Source organism: Panthera tigris, chromosome F2 (assembly GCF_018350195.1).
Source record: "Panthera tigris isolate Pti1 chromosome F2, P.tigris_Pti1_mat1.1, whole genome shotgun sequence".
NCBI classification, from domain to species: Eukaryota; Metazoa; Chordata; class Mammalia; order Carnivora; family Felidae; genus Panthera; species Panthera tigris.
Window position 1 is genome coordinate 15,986,378 of NC_056676.1, and position 16,572 is coordinate 16,002,949.

Below are 16,572 nucleotides of genomic sequence, written 5' to 3' on the forward strand. Positions count from 1 at the left end.
TAAAATCCCTTGGTAAGCGAGAAGGGGGAAAATTTAAAAACTTGGAAGAAATTAAAAGTTTCTGGAGTGACTAATCATGAGCTGTAGGAATTGCTGGGAGTGGAGTTGTTTCATTTAGAGCTCCAAAATTTGTCAAGAATTCACAATTTGTATCCGTGTGACAGACTAAATGATACAGGGCTAGGCACTGAAAACAACTGCATGGAATGGAAAACTCTGCCTCTTAATCTACACTGCAAAATGTACCAGGTCTGTTCAGGTAAATAGGCTCCAAAATGATAAGCAGCGCAAACATCGGAGGTTTTAAACCTCATTCTGTTTAATATAGGTCAGAATTTCAAGTTTGATTAAATTTTGTACTCCCCTGTGGCCTGATTTCTGTTCAGCCTAGACTAATTACTTTCAGGACCTTGCTAATTGGGATGAGTATCAAAGACAATTTATCGTGTGGCTCATTTTTCGTAATATTTTCAATATTTAGTGTTCAATATTTATCAAGTTATAGTAAATTAGATTAGTATTCACAAAAAGTCAACATGCGGTTCCCACAACATAGCATTTCAAGGTCATCATTGACCCTCCAATCTTCAAAAAACCATTTGAGATTATGTTACTAAATTCTGTATGTAATTATAACTTGGCCATAGAGAAGTTTTTCTCCATAGGGATTCCTGGTAAATTGCTCTTTCTTGGCATTCTTTTTGCCCATGAAATGAGGAAAGCTGAAGTAATTCTTCCTTTAAATTGAGATGCCCCTTGAGGTGGCAAAAATCTTAACAATGTGGGCATAGCAATCAGTAGGAAAAAAAATGACCAATAAGGGACTTTGGTCTCAAAAGTTGAGAAAACATATTTCTACACAAACCTACCACTGAAATCAGACTTCGAACTTCCTAGGTGATGCCCCTCAAGTACAGGGGGATGCTGCCACCATCCGTCACTCTTAACTAAACATCACGGTATCCCAGGGCTTCAGAACCTGAGACCCAAAGCCTGAAATTGTTGGAATATTTATGCTACTCTGTGATAGTCCTCCTGGAAAAGCAGGTAATTGATAAGTGAATGACCTCCTCAGGCAATTAATGAAATACACACATCAAACACTGGTTTAGTAAGATCATATGACTCCTGAGGCTTCACTATATGCCTAGAAATTTATATCCAGGATCCCATTTGATCGTACCAGCACTGTAAAGCAGATGTTCTTATCTCCAATTTTATAATAAGAAACTGAAACACCAAGATATTAACTAACTGGTCCAAAGTCATAAGCAGCAGAGCCAGGATTCAAACTTAGATGTAGTAAATGCTGTTGGTGCCTTGCTGATATCCTCTTAACCCGATCATTAACTTCCAATTCTCAATACAGAACTGCATTTCTTTTCCTGGTGATTTCTCCTATGTCTGTTGTCTGCTTTGCCAGCTCTTGAAGAAAGCCAGAAATGTCTAGGAAATAACTACCCTCAATGACTGACGGGAGCTAGTGTACAAATACCCCAGCTCTCCCTCCTCAGGGGGAATAACACTGGCTCCTGTTTCCCTAATGTCATCAGGCTCATTTCCTATACTGATAACTTATTTGATAGCATGCCCTTTACTACCCAAACGTGTACCCCCACACTTCCACCAGGGTTTCCTGGGATCACCTTGCAAATAAACTAGTTATCCAAGAGTCTACTTCAGAAGTAACCTAAAATACGACACAGAGTCTGATTCTAAGTCCTTATGATTATTCTTTACTCTTTACTCTTCCACACTGGGAATATGGCAATTCAGGAGAGTGACAAATGCCCAGGATCTGACATTGTTAATAATGGAGAAAAATGGTCGTTTAATACACATAGTCTTTCTTATTGGATAGTAGGCTGCTTAATGCAACGGCCTGATCTGTTACACCATTTGCACCTCTGTAGTCTGGCATATCGCTAGTGGGTCCAAAATATTTGTCACTCTTTTTATTTCCAAGGTTGATTATACACACCAGAGTTGGGGGAAAAACAGACATCCCCTTTCCTCCTCGATTATTTCTAGCCCTTTCACTGTTGACACTACATATTTTATCAGAGAGGTGATTATTCCCAGGGGTTAGAAGACCAGTTTTTCATTCTGGTAGTGTGAGGAATTAGGCTTCCCTGTTACACCTCTAGATTAGGAACTCACTAAATATGTGTTAGGCTTGAATATAAAGTACAAACTGATAACAGATACACGAAAAGATGCTCAACATCATTCAATCATCAGGGAAATACAAATCAAAACCATGATGAGATACCACCTCACACCTGTCAGGATGGTTAAATTAACAACACAAGAAACAACAGGTGTTGGTAACAATATGGAGAAAGGGGAATCCTCTTGCACTGTTGGTGGGAATGCAAACTGGTGCAGCCATTCTGGAAAACAGTATGGCGGTTCCTCAAAAAGTTAAGAAATAGGGGGCACCTGGGTGGCTCAGTGGGTTAAGTGTCTAAGTCTTGGTTTTGGCTCAGGTCATGATCTCACGTTTTGTGAGTTTGAGCCCCATGTCCTGAGTTTGAGCCTGTCTGGGATTCTTCCTCTCCTTCTCTCTCTCCCTGCCCCTCCCCCCCACCTGTCAAAATAAATAAATAAACAGTTTTTAAGTTAAAAAATAGAACTACCTATGATCTAGCAACTGCACCACTAGGTATTTATCCAAAGGATACAAAAATACAGATTTGAAGGGGTACATGCACCCCAGTGTTTATAGTAGCATTATCAACAATAGCCAAGCTATGGAGTGATGAATGGATAAAGAAGATGTTTGTGTTTGTGTGTGTGTGTGTGTGTGTGCAGACACACTCACAATAGAATATTAGCCATCAAAAAGAATGAAATCTTAACCATTTGCAATAATGTGAATGAAGCCAGAGTATATTGTGCTAAGTGAAATAAGTCAGAGAAAGACATACCATATGATTTCACTCACGTAGAATTTAAGAAACAAAACAGATGAACATATGTGGGGGTGGGGGGGAAGAGAGAGGGAAACAAACCATAAAACACTCTTAAAGACAGAGAACAAACTGAGGGTTGATGGGTTGATAGAGGGAGGTGGGTGGGGGATGGGCTAGATGGGTGATAGATCACTGAATTCTATTCCTAACACCAATTTTGCACTGTATGTTAATTAACTGGAATTTAAATAAAAATGTTGAAAAGAAAAAATATATACACAAGCTGAGATTAATCAAAGAAAGATGATTTGGAGTCAAGAGAAATTTATTAGAGCCACAGTGGTCTCACAGAGAAAGAGAGAATCCCAGGTAGGCTCTGTGCTGCCAGCAGAGGGCCTGACTCGGGGCTGGATCTTATGACCTGTGAGATCATGACCTGAGCCGGTTTGAAGAGTCGGATGTTTAACCGACTGAGTCACACAGGTGCCCCTAAATCTTTAGGAACTTAATTGTGCCCTTATTTTGTGTTACTTAGTCTGTTCTGCCTTGAGGACTCAAGGGTGGGCACCACACAAGCTGTGGCTCTTAGAGTCCCCATTCCATCGGTGATGGCAGATTATAAACCAACAGTGATGAGAAGTACACCTGGAGAAATACGAGAAAAGTGAAGTGTTGAAAGTGTTCTGTGATTGGGAGAGGGTGGGAAGCATTCTTTCTGTGGTTTATGGGGAAGTGGAAGGGTCTGAGAGTCTTCACAGAAGGTGACAGTTGAGCTGGATTTTGAAAGACTACAAAAGTAATTTATGAACAGAAAAAGATGAAATAGTATGGGTGGTTTTGAGGAGAGAGGTTTAACCCAACATTTGGCCTCTAAGGAGGAAAAAAAAAATATTTCCCCTCAAAAGTCAAATGTTTGGAGATACAAAGTTACTTGTTGTCCTTCCCTTAGCTTGATTCGTAACTTTTTTAAAGGTGGGCAAGAAGATGCTAGATGTCTAAGACACGCCTTGGTGACCATAAGTGCTTTTATCTAATCATTCATTCATGAGACACATATATATCAGCACCTGCTATGTGTCCAGCACAAGGCCAAAGACAGTGAAAAGAATGCTACACTTGGCCTCAGAAGTTTCCTGGAGTTCCATTTGTTAGCTCTGTGACCTTCAGCAAATCATTTGGCTTTTCTATGAGGTAAGAAGATTGGACTAGATCACATTACTGGGATTATAAAAGTCCTGTCTAATTCTAAATGCTATTGATTCCTTGAGTCAGCCTGTATTTCCTGGGAGACTGAAGCTCGAGGCCCCTCTTCTTCACTGTGTGTTTGCCAACTCTCTCGTGAGTCTTCCCTCAGCTCCTTCTCAAACACCCCTCCTCGTTCCATAAATCTGCATACGAAAGGACCAGACAGCTGTAGCTCTCAACAGCTTTGGTTTTCATCACTGCCTGTGTCATCCTGCTTGCTGAAGCTGCTTTTTAAAGGGGCCAAGCCTCCTTTAAACAATTCTAAATATTTTTGAAGTTACGAACCAGAACACAACAAGCTTACAAATAGATAAAACAGTAGCGTTTTCCCACAGGTGGTTATACTAACAAGAGGACCTCTCTGTGGGAGCCATTCTGTGATGCTGGCTGGTCGTGGAGGGGGCCAGAGCAACACTGGAGAAGCTACGGTAATGTTAATCAGAGAAGCTCCAGGGAGAAAGTCAGCATCATGATAGGAAGGAAGAGAAAGGGAAGGAAACCCACCTTAAGAGAGGACATCCTGCCGGCCACGCACTCTGCCAGTTGTGCTATTTATATCAATTTAAATTTCCCCACATGACCACAAGAGTCACAACTGTGGTAAGCAATGATACTTAACTGAAAAGAGATCACTGCTAGAACAGCAAAACTACTCTGGTCTTGCTAAATATAAGGCAAAGGCAGAGGAATAGATACTCACACACTCACACTCTGTTACTCCCTGTTATAAATCTTCTTCTGCTAGCCTTACTCCCATATCCCATCTTAGGTTATGTCACTGATTTAGAGATGATGAATTGTTCTCTGGCAGCTGAGGTAAGCATACAGGCGCCAGGCATTGCAAAGAAATAGCAAGACAATAGAAACAAAACCGCCAAATACATCAATGTTTTGCTTAAGATTAATACGAGATTTACATTTCAAAGTCTAAAACTCACGGTTCAAGAATGATCATTGTCTTTGACAGGACCTTGAGACACCACTGCCAGAGACTCAGTCCTGCAACTTATACCTCTGCCTCTTCCAATTGCTCTGAATAAATGGTATTTTCCTTTTGTGACGGTGAAATCAGAACACCTCCAAACTCCAGGCACTTCATTCATTCATTCATTCATTCATTTTTACCAGCAAAGAATTTTATTTGGGAACAGCAGAGAATTACAATCCAGGACACTCAAGCTACATCAAAACCATAGGTAAGTCCACAGAACAAAGGAGAGGAGACTCTTTTATTTACAAAGAAGGGAGGTAGTTGAAAGAAATTCTTGTGAACTAAAAGTCCATAGAGGAAACTGGGAGTTTGAAGTATAGTGACTTCTCATTGGCTGGCCTGTGTCTGTATCTCATTGGCTGGGCTGTTGCCAGGGCAAGAGAAAACCTTCCTTCCTACACCTGGGGTTGTAAAGGAGTATCCCCTTGCATCTCTTCCAGTTGGGTCTGCAGCTGACCAGGAGTGCTGGTCATGAGAGCTCCCCCTGCTGGCTTCCCAACTCCATTCTAAGGAGGTCTTTGATTATTTTTCATACAGGTCTGGTATCACTGCAATGTATTCTAAAGAAAAAATTCTGACACCTTTTCTTGATTGATTTCCTGCCACAGAAGACAATTATTTTGGGTTTATTTGCCACCTATAAAAACAAACACCTAATGTCACAGGAGGACAGGAGTAAAAAGAGAGGCTGAGATTTTACTAAGTGAAGGTGGCACCTATTTCAGTGTGCAGAAAGGAAGGGGACCAGCACCTTCCTTGTTCAGGGACACAGTATGGATGATGCCAAGGCTCAGCAGGCCAGCTGCCGAAGCAGCAGGTGGCAGGGCATGGCGTAGCCATAGGGAATGGGCATCAAATGCCTGGTGGGCATGGGCAGGTTCACATTTTCTTCCTTGGCATCTTGTTCTGGGGGGGAAGGGACTGTCTCTTCTGCAAGGGCATGATGTTGATGAAAGAGTAGGGGTTGACTCTTCTTGGGACCCCAAGTATAGTGGGCTCCACTAGCACGTCTGTGTCTGTTCTCATCCTGATTTCACCTCCCACTGCCATCCCTCCAAGCCCCTACTCCTGCTCCACCTCTGCAGCCCCGGGATGTGCCCCAGACCCCAAACAAGGGGCACTTTATATTTCCGACACTGATATATTGTGATGTCTGACTTCTTATTGATAACTAAATTTTACTTTTTAGTCCTTTTCATCTTGTTATGCTCACTGACCTATCTCCTAAAAGAGCTGAGCCTTAGTGGAAGAAATAGTGCCATCATATTTTTTTTAAGGAAAATATACAGAACTTTATCAAGAGTTCAGCACTTAGAGCTATTTTTATTTTTTTAACGTTTATTCATTTTTGAGAGATGGAAAGAGACAGAGCATGAGTGGGGGAAGGGCAGAAAGAGAGGGAAACACAGAATCTGAAGCAGGTTCTAGGCTCTGAGCTGTCAGTACAGAGCCTAACACGGGGCTCAAACCCAAGGACCACGAGATCATGACCTGAGCTGAAGTCGGACACTTAACCGACTAAGCCACCCAGGTGCCCCAGCACTTAGAGCTTTTAAGAGTGATCAAGTTCAGACTCTGTTCACAGGTAAATAAAAAATACGGTCAGTCACCTATATACTTTGCTTGTATGATAACAGATATTCATGAAGGTTATAGACTGAATGTTTCTGTCATCATTTTGTTGATGGACATCCCGTAGAATAGGACCCATGGGACAGTAGAAAAAGTATAATCTTTGGAATCTAGAGAGCTGGTTTTTAGCCCCAGCTTATCCACTTAAAAGTTGTGTAGCTTTAGTCAAATGAATTGATCTGTAGGGGCCTCAGATTTCCTTGTCTATTATCAAAAAGAAAGAGGAAGGGGTGCCTGGGTGGCTCAGTCAGTTAGGCATCAGACTTCAGCTCAGGTCATGGTCTCACAGTTCATGGGTTCAATCCCCATGTCAGGCTCTGCACTGACAGCTTGGAGCTTGGAGCCTGGAGCCTGCTTCAGATTCTGTGCCCCTCCTCCTCAAAAATAAATAAACATTTTTTTTAAAAAGGAGGAAAAGAGAAGGTAGAAAAGGACGAAGGAGAAGAAAAGAACAAGACAAGGAAGGAAAGGAATAAAAATAATGAGAACTAATAATATATACTCATATAACCTATAGGGTTACAACTCACAACTCATTGAAAGCAGTATATACAATGTAAAATGGTAATAAATACAGCATTATTGGTAAAAATTATACTTTAGATATTGTTAAAGTCTTCTGCATATTGAAAAAAATCCAAGAAATAAGCGATGCTTCCTAGAATAATTAGTTAAATCATCACCTTCAGATAACAGCAGGATCTCCATCCTAGCACAACTGCAGTTTGGATTTGTTGGTGGCAGTGTAGGTCTGGCTTTCTGGGGCACTCAGCTCAAACCCACCCCCTCTAAAGAATATCTTTTTTCATCAGCATCTTTCACAGATTACAGACTTCTAAGTTTGACTCTTCAGACTTCCTGTATCTTGAAGTCCTGCATGGGTCAGAACACTAGCCATCAGACTGTACCGTAAGTACAGTCCCGTTGACAACAGCCCCTGAACTGAAATAGTACCTGGTGAGTGTATGGTGACTGTCTCACTGCACACTGGAGCTGTTAGTTCTGGTTTGGTATGTGGTAAAGAGAATACGAATCAGGACATGGAGTCTTGCAATAAAGAGGAACTAATGGAGGTAATTAGGAAAGAACACCTGTCGGTGAGAAATTGCAACCTCTACATTGGCCATAGCCAGCCATTGCTCCCAATTGTTATTCACAACAATGGAGAGCCTCTGGACTGTGAATGTGAGCAATGATGGACGGCAATAAAATTTGCAAATGAGTTTTCACATTGTCTAATAAAATTCTATGACTTTGTCAATCTGTGTTGACACAGACCTACACAGGACTAGATGATAAAACGTTGTAATGGGAAGCTAATTGTTTCCTTGGGTTTATGCATTTGTCTTTTATTTCTATGGTTCTGGATGCAAATTCTGGCTTTCTTATAAATGACCATGAGGATAGAAGTCAATTCTGAGTCCCTAGTGGTCAAATACCCTATTGCCCAAACCATTTCAAGACAAACAGGGCTACAAATGGGCAGCAAAATGAAAGCCCCAACACATGAATCTGAATTTAGGGGTATGTGGAATCAGGGTAGCCTCAAACATGGCTCAGAATTGTGCATTTTATTTTCTTCCCTGTTTTTCAATTCAAGTATCATTAACATACAGTGTTTTATATTGATTTCAAGTGTACAAGAGAATGATTCAACAATTCTATACATTTCTCAGTGCTCATTGAGATAAATATACTCTTAATCCCCTTCATCTATTCCCCCCACCCACCCACCTTCCCTCTGGCAACCACCAGTTTGTTCTCTCTATATAAGAGTCTGTTGCATTTCTATACACTAATGATGAAGTAGCAGGAAATGAAATAAGAAAACAATGCCATTTATAATTGCACCAAAAATAGTATCTGGGGCACCTGGGTGGCTCAGTTGGTTGAGCGTCTGACTCTTGATTTTGGCTCAGGTCATGATCTCACACTTTTGAGATGGAGCCCTGTGTAGGGCTCTGTGCTGACAGCCAGAGCCTGCTTGGGATTCTCTCTCTCCCTCTCTCTCTGCCCATCCCCATTCATGCTTGTTCTCTCTTTCTCTAAATAAATAAATAAACATTTAAAAAAAATACCTAAGAGGGGTGCCAGGGTAGCCCAGTCAGTTAAGCGTCTGACTTCAACTCAAGTCATGATCTCACAGCTTGTGGGTTTGAGCCCTGTGTCGGGCTCTGTGCTGACAGCTCAGAGCCTGGATCCTGCTTCAGATTCTGAATTTCCCTGCCCTTCCCCCACTCACACTCTGTCTTTCTCTCCTTCAAAAGTAAATAAACATTAAAAAAATTAAAAAAAAATACCTAGGAATAAACTTAACCAATAAAGTGAATGTTCTGTTCTGAAAACTATTTAAAAAAAAAAAACTGATGAAAGACATTGAAGATGACAAATTGGAAAAATATTCCATGCACATGGATTAGGAGAACAAATATTGTTAAAATATTCACATGACCCAAAGCAATTTACAGATTTAATGCCATCCCTATAAAAATACCAGCAACATTTTTCACAGAACTAGAACAAATTATCCTAACATTGGTATGGAACCACAAAAGATCCCTAATTGCCAAAGCAACCCTGAAAAAGAATAAAGCTGGAGGTAACGCAATCCCAGATTTCAATATATACTACAAAGCTATAGTTGTCAAAACAGTATGATACTGACATAAAAAGAGACACAGATCAATAGAATAGAATTGAGAGTTCCAAAATAAACCTACGTTTTTATGGTCAATTAACAACTAAGGAAGCAAGAACATACAATGGGAAAAAGATAGTCTCTTCAACAAATGGTGTTGGGAAAACTGGACAGCTACATGCCAAAGAATGAAATTGGACCACTTTCCTACCCATAAACAAAAATAAACTCAAAATGGATTAACGACTCGAATGTGAGAACAGTGCATTGTAAGTAAGCTAATAAACAAAAATTGGATACTGTCACAGAAGTTTTAGATTAAGGATTGCTTTATACCTGTTCCAAAGATGCCATCTTAAAAAAAAATAAATAAGAAAGAGCAAAGAACATTTTACGCTTAAATTAGCCTCAGAAAATAACATTTTAAAAGTTTATTTCAATTCACAAATAGCTTTGGAAGTTGTAACCTGGGAAATGGAAATGGGGAATAAAAGCGAAAATTCACAAAAGAAGATTATTTTTGCAGATATACTCATATTTATTTGCCTTTACATGTTCAGCAAGAAACAGCTGAAACAAACAAATAATTGTGGAGGGAAAGGGGAGCAAGGGGAAAAGGAAATTATATCTATATACACATAAGCTCTATGTGGTCAAAAAATTCGTTCAGTTTACTTGATGGTTACCAGAAGGGAGGTGGGTGGGAGGGATGAGTTAAACAGGTGACAGGGATTAAGGAGTGCACTTGCTGTGATGAGCACCAGGTGTTGTAGGGAAGTACTGAATCATTATATTGCACACCTGAAACTAATATTATACTGTATGTTAACTAACTGGAATGTAAATAAACTTTAAAAAAATTTGTTTAGTTTGCTACTCTACTCCCATTGGCTAGAACAGGGCAAGCTTGTAATAAATGTTTGGTAAATATTTCCTAAATAAAAACAGCATATCAAGTTTTGTTGATTAGTAGACAAGATGTTCATCTAAGTTATCATTTTTAATACAGCCTCAAAAACTATAAAATTGACAACTCTCTTAAGTGTTCATTCATTGAACATCCCACAAGCATGGACACACAAATATAGTATAGCTACCTAGTCATTTTCTATATTAAAGGTGAGAGGAAACATTATCTATTGAAACAACTACCTACTAATGTCTGCTTACTAAGTATGTATGTATTGCACTTTACTTGGAAAAGTCCTTTATTGATCTTTGCTCCATTTCTCTGAGATAGTAATTGAGGGTTAATTATACTTTCTTCTAGACTGTCTCATAGAGGCTTATGGAATTAAAGCTAGTAGCATATTTTGGATTTCTGGAAATAAATTAACATAATAATGATTTTAGAAATAAAAATTTAAAAATTGAGAGAAAATCACACTCAGATTTCACAGACACTTAAATCTCATTAGCATCAGTTTTGAAAGCATTTTAACCAATGGAACCATAGTTCACAAGTAAATATAAATCAAGTGTGGAAGCCAAAATTACTTCTAATTTCTTATTCTCCTTTTGTGCCAAAATATATTCAAAATCAAAGTATAAATTTATGGGATACTTAAGTCTTTCCTCACTACACAGATTCAAAGTTCTTGAGTAAATTAACTATGTTGTAGGACAGAAGAATATTTTGTGTAGGATTTTCACAGAGGATTTTTAAAAACATTTAACAATTAAGATAACAAAAAACATATGACAAATTATCTTAAGTAAAAATAAATATGCTAATACTATAAGAAGACATGAATGCATATGATATATATAATATATAATTTTCACTGTGGTTGGAATTTATAAAAGTGAAAATTTGGAAAATTTATACACAGACTCTCATTAAGAGAGGTTAAGTGATGACAGGTTCTTGGAAAGAAAGAACTGGCAAAGGTTCTCAGCCCAGCCCCCTTCCAGATTATAAAAGACAATGAGGTGCCCCCTGAATCAAAGAGGAAAAGTAAGTCTCTTGAATCCAATCAGCACTTAGAGAAATCTCTCAGCACTTCTGAGGACCTCTCTTTGTGGGTTCCTTTCCAATTTCTCTGGACAGGCAGATGAACATTAAATTATGGAGAAAGGGAGAAATACATTCAGTATGTTGGCCTGGAAGACAGTCGCCACATGAGTGCTTACAGAAGGCAGGTCAGGAATATGAAAAGAGTGCCCCACCTGGGCATGGTGGGGGCTGGCCCAGACCAAAATTGCCCAGACTGTAAATCCAACAGGATTTGCCTGGCCTCTACTCTTTGGCAGCCCTGCCTTGAAATGCAATATCCAGTCAAAGATAAGGTGACTCTTTATTCCTATGAAGAGAGATTCCAAAATGGTGGAGATATATATTCAGAGCAGCTAGAAGAACACCGCCTTGAGAACAAAGTCCCTCCTCATCGAACCCAACTAACAAGATGCCACTTGCATGTTTCTCCTCTATGCCTACAAGGTGACCAGTGCTTTCTATGAAGGCTCTAAAACTTCGTCATCACACAGAAGAATAAAGTTCACAAGCATCTGTCTTTTCTAGCATCTCAAAAAGCTCTTACTCAGGCACAAAACTTACTCTCTAAACATAGCTATGATCATGTCACCCTCTTATGTAAAAACCACAAGAATACTTGCCACTCGTTGAGGAACCATATGCCTTCATACATGCAGGCTTTTGCACAGGATGTATCTCCTGACTGAGACACCTTTCTCAACCTCAAGGCAGCCCAAATGGCCTCTCTTCCTGAGATCTTCATCAACACACATTTCCTCCCCTGCCCAGGTTCAGCAAAGCCTCATCCTGAGTGTACATATAGCACTTTGCATCTATCCCTATCCTATCTGAATTCTATCTGAATTCAAAAATTTATTTATGTGTTTAAATAATAGCTCTATTGGGGTGCTTGGGTGGCTCAGTCGGTTGAGCGTCCGACTTCGGCTCAGGTCATGATCTCACGGTTCGTGAGTTCGAGCCCCACATCTGGCTCTGTGCTGATGGCTCAGAGCCTGGAGCCTGCTTCGGATTCTGTGTCTCCCTCTCTCTCTCTCTCTCTCTCTCTGCCCCTCTGCCGTGCATGCTCTGACTCTCTCTCTCAAAAATAAACAAACATTAAAAAATTTAAAATAATAGCTCTATTTACTAACTTGATATGACCTTGAGCAAGTTATTTTACCTCTCTTGGTCTCAGTTTTCTGATTGTAAAATTAGGAGGTGGAATAGTTAGTCACAGTTATATTTTGATGCATTGTTCTTGGTCCTATGTTAGACTTTTAGAATAAAGCGGTGAACAAGACTAGAGTTTTTCCCTCCTCATCTTATATCCTACTAAAATGGAGAAGATGACTAAACACATAACAAACATGAAACTTCAGATACCATTGGGAAGTGCCACGATGAAAATAAAAGAAGGTGATGCTATAGATGGTGACAGGGAGGGAGCTTCTCTTGCCAAGGTGGAAGGGGAAGGCCTCTCAGAGGAAGGGAAACTTGAGTTGAGAATGGAACTGGGAATAGATGGAGCCTTTGTACCCACATTCCAAGTAGGAGACACATCAAAGAAAGACCCTATAGCAGGCATGATCTGCATGTGTGCAAAGAAGATGAGGCCGACAGCAGTGACTGTGGTCAGTTAAACATGGGGGTGGGGAAAGGTGAGGTCAGACACATGAGCAAGTGGCAGATCACATGGGACCTTGAAGGAGTTTGAGACTGATTCTGCTACAACAGTAAAACATCAGACAATTTTAAGCAGTTGACATAATTTGCTTTATACTTTAGAATGATCAATCTGGCTATTATAAGGTGGAAGGATTTTGTGGGAACAGGTAGAAGATGAAAAGCAATTTAGGAAGATATTTTGATAATATAGGTGAGTGATGCAGCAGCTTGGACAGTGTTGCAGCAGTGAAATTATAGAAGAGTTAAAATGAATCACCAAGCTACTAGAGTAAAGGGTGAAAAAAATAAATTAATCAAGAACGATTGCTAAGAGTCGAGCCTGAGCAGCTGGATGAACATGAAGGTGGGGAAGGCCTGGGCAAAAGAGTATATTTGACTGTAGAGGTTTCAGCCTTGTTAAGACTGAGGAATCACTGGAAATCTGAATGAGGATGCAAAATGGGCTGTGGACTAGATGAGTTTAGAGCTCACAGGAGAGGAACTGGGAGTTGGCTCTTGAGTCCATAGTCTCCTCTTGAGAACCATCAGAATGTTGACAGAAAAAGCCATGGAATTAAATGAATTTGCCTAGAAAAGAGTGAATGTAGAGAAAATGTAAGAGCTGAAGAGAAAATGCTAGGGCCTGCCAATATGTTGACCGAGAAGAAAGCACCAGTAAAAAGATGCAGAGTAAGTGGAGAGGAAGTGAGGTAGGAAAAAAGGAACAGGCATATGTGGTGTCCTAGCTCTGGATTAAGAATGTGGTCCAAGAAGAGAGGCAAACATTTGCTGTTGAATGAATGAGAGACTACTGAACATTGGCTTTGACAAGAGGTAGGTCATTGTTTTATTAGTCTTCTTAGGAACTATAATGTCTGACAGTTCTGAGAGCCTAGTTGATATTCGTGGTCATAAAATGAGTTTCAACTATCCTGATGGTGTCATTTTCTCCATCAATGTTCAGCTACCCTGGTTAAGGTAAGGCAGGATGAACTGTTGAGTTTAATCAGGATATAGGCTTGCTTGGCAGAAAGTCAGAATAGGTTAAAGTTTCTGCTGATATCTAAAGATTCACAAAATAATACTGAAGTTTTATTTTATTTGAATCTAAAATATCAAATGAACTTTTTAAACTAACCTTTCATAAAATTATCCAAATTAAGGTAATTTATGACTGCATACAAAAATTTGACAAGGAAGCAATGAGAAGAGGGATTTTTAGCTATCTTGCATGTTACTAAAATTACAAATATTGGACTAAGAATATGGATTATTAATCCAAAACAAACAGCATGGTTATTCTTTCAATATTTTTCACTTATATTTGGCTTCCCTTCCTTTTCCAGTTTCAATCCTTGGGAAATTTAACAGAATGGATTCTGGGGGAGGTAGGTGACAGGATGGGCTAAACAGGTGATGGACATTAAGGAGGGCACTTATTGGGATAAGTGCTGGTTGTTACGTGTAAGTGATGGACTACTGGGTTCTACTCCTGAAACTAATACTACACGGTATGTTAACTAACTTGAATAAATAAAATTTTTAAAAAAGAATAGATAACAGGAAAAAAAAACAAAAAGAATGGACAGGACTTGATGTCCTGCCAAGTGTGGCCAAGAAATATCCGATGTCACAGTTAGAGTTGCCATAAAAATTCTTTTAAAATAAGACAAATGCAAGGAATTTATATATTAATAGAAATTATTTATCCCAGTGAATAATTCAAAGATTAGCTATTCCCCTAAACTCTGACATCTTATAGAAGGCAGCATTTGTCTTTTTTTTGTTTCATTTTAGGAAAATCTAAAATTAAAACCTACTTTAAATTCTAAAAATAAGTGGTTTAACTCCTGAAAATTTATTCACTCACATTTTAAACTCCAACATACATATTTCTAGACTTGTAAACATATTTGCATTCTTTTAAATTTAAATAGAAATAGATTTGTTAAAATCCGGTTCTCTGAAATGTTCAGGAGAATATCATCTGGCTTGATTTTTATAAATTACATGTAATGTTTTTAATAAAATACTATGGAATACATGCTACTTTGGAACAAGAATTAATGATTGAACTCTTTTCTCACAGACCATTAATTTTTTCACAGTGTCCACGCAGTGGACAAAAATAAGTAGCTGTCAGTTTCAGTATGAAGCAGTGTTTAACTCTTGCTAAATTCATTTTGTCATAATAAAGAAAACCAACTTGAATCCCAAACATTACAAGTGACAAAACATTTTAAGGAGTGTTCATTTTGTATGTAGACTGCACCTGAAGTACTCTGCTTTAATCTAAATGAAAAAGCCAAAGTGGAGTCAAAAGTTATTTACTGTTGCTTCTTCCTTGACATTTCTAACAGGACGTAACAAGCTGGTAAAAAGGGAAGTCTGGACAGACAGGCCTCCCTATGCGTGCATTCAGTGAGCTCCAGCAGTATTCCTCACACAGGGCCAACAGCAGCAGCATCTCAACAAGAATAGCAGCAATGCCTTGCATTTATACAATGCTTTCTAGTTTACAAAGTGCTTTTCATATTGGGTTTGTTTCTTTTAATGAGAGGGAAAGTTATGTGGAGGATTTTATTCCCTTAGAATACAGGAGACTTTTGGCAAGATTTTGAATCTTTCCTCTGTGGCCAATTAGTGACAATTCCACTTTTGCAAGACAGCCGTCTCCCTGTCCAATTTGACAAGGCAAAGCAAGAAGACTGGCACTGAATTCGATGCCAACAGTAGTTCAAAATCTCACCACCATCAAAATAGGAATTCGGATGCAAAATTCCAGGGCTTGCTTACTAGGCTCTGGCCGCCACAGAGGCTGAACCATAACCAGAGTCCGCTTCTGAAAGAAGCAGGTCGATGGCAGAGTAATTGGTATAATATCTCTGCAGAGGAAGTCTGGCAACACGGTTATGATGAATGCAAAATGGCACAATTGTGTAATCACGTGTGTACCATTATGTTTGTTTCAACCTTGTTTATAGCAGGAAAAAAATAGAAATGATGATATTAATCAATAGGCAGTGAGTTGACAATAGTTAACTGGAGTACTATGTAACCAATAATGAAAATACAACAGAATATCATCTGGGGATGGATAGAGTAGACCAGAGAGTGTAGGACCTTGTAGGCTATGATAATGCAGAATTTGGACTTTTTCTCAATGTAAATTAGAAAGCCACTGGAGATTTTTGAACATAGGAGGGACAGGATTTGACTTATATCTTCAAAAGATCGCTCTGACTCAGGGTTGGAAAGAGACCAGCAGGACTGTGGGAGGAAGAGACGAGGATGTGCCAGGGGAGGGTTATCATGACTTAGAGCAGGTACTACCAGCAGGGAAAGTGGGGAAAAGAACCTAAAGTCTACAAACAGTGAAGGTCAGGAAAACAGGATTCTCTAATACATTGGACATTGGGTGTGTGAAAAATTAGAGTCAAGGAGGACCCTCAGGCTCTGATTAAAGAGATGTGTTTATGCACGAGTAAACCAAAGCACAGGAAAACGCACC

The 16,572-nt window shown here is 39.3% G+C and overlaps 1 long non-coding RNA gene across 1 annotated transcript in view; it reads right to left on the bottom strand.

Annotated features, from left to right (window-relative positions):
• LOC122235020 overlaps positions 1-16,572 on the bottom strand; it is a 90,389-nt gene that overhangs the window by 23,278 nt on the left and 50,539 nt on the right. The window lies entirely within an intron of this gene.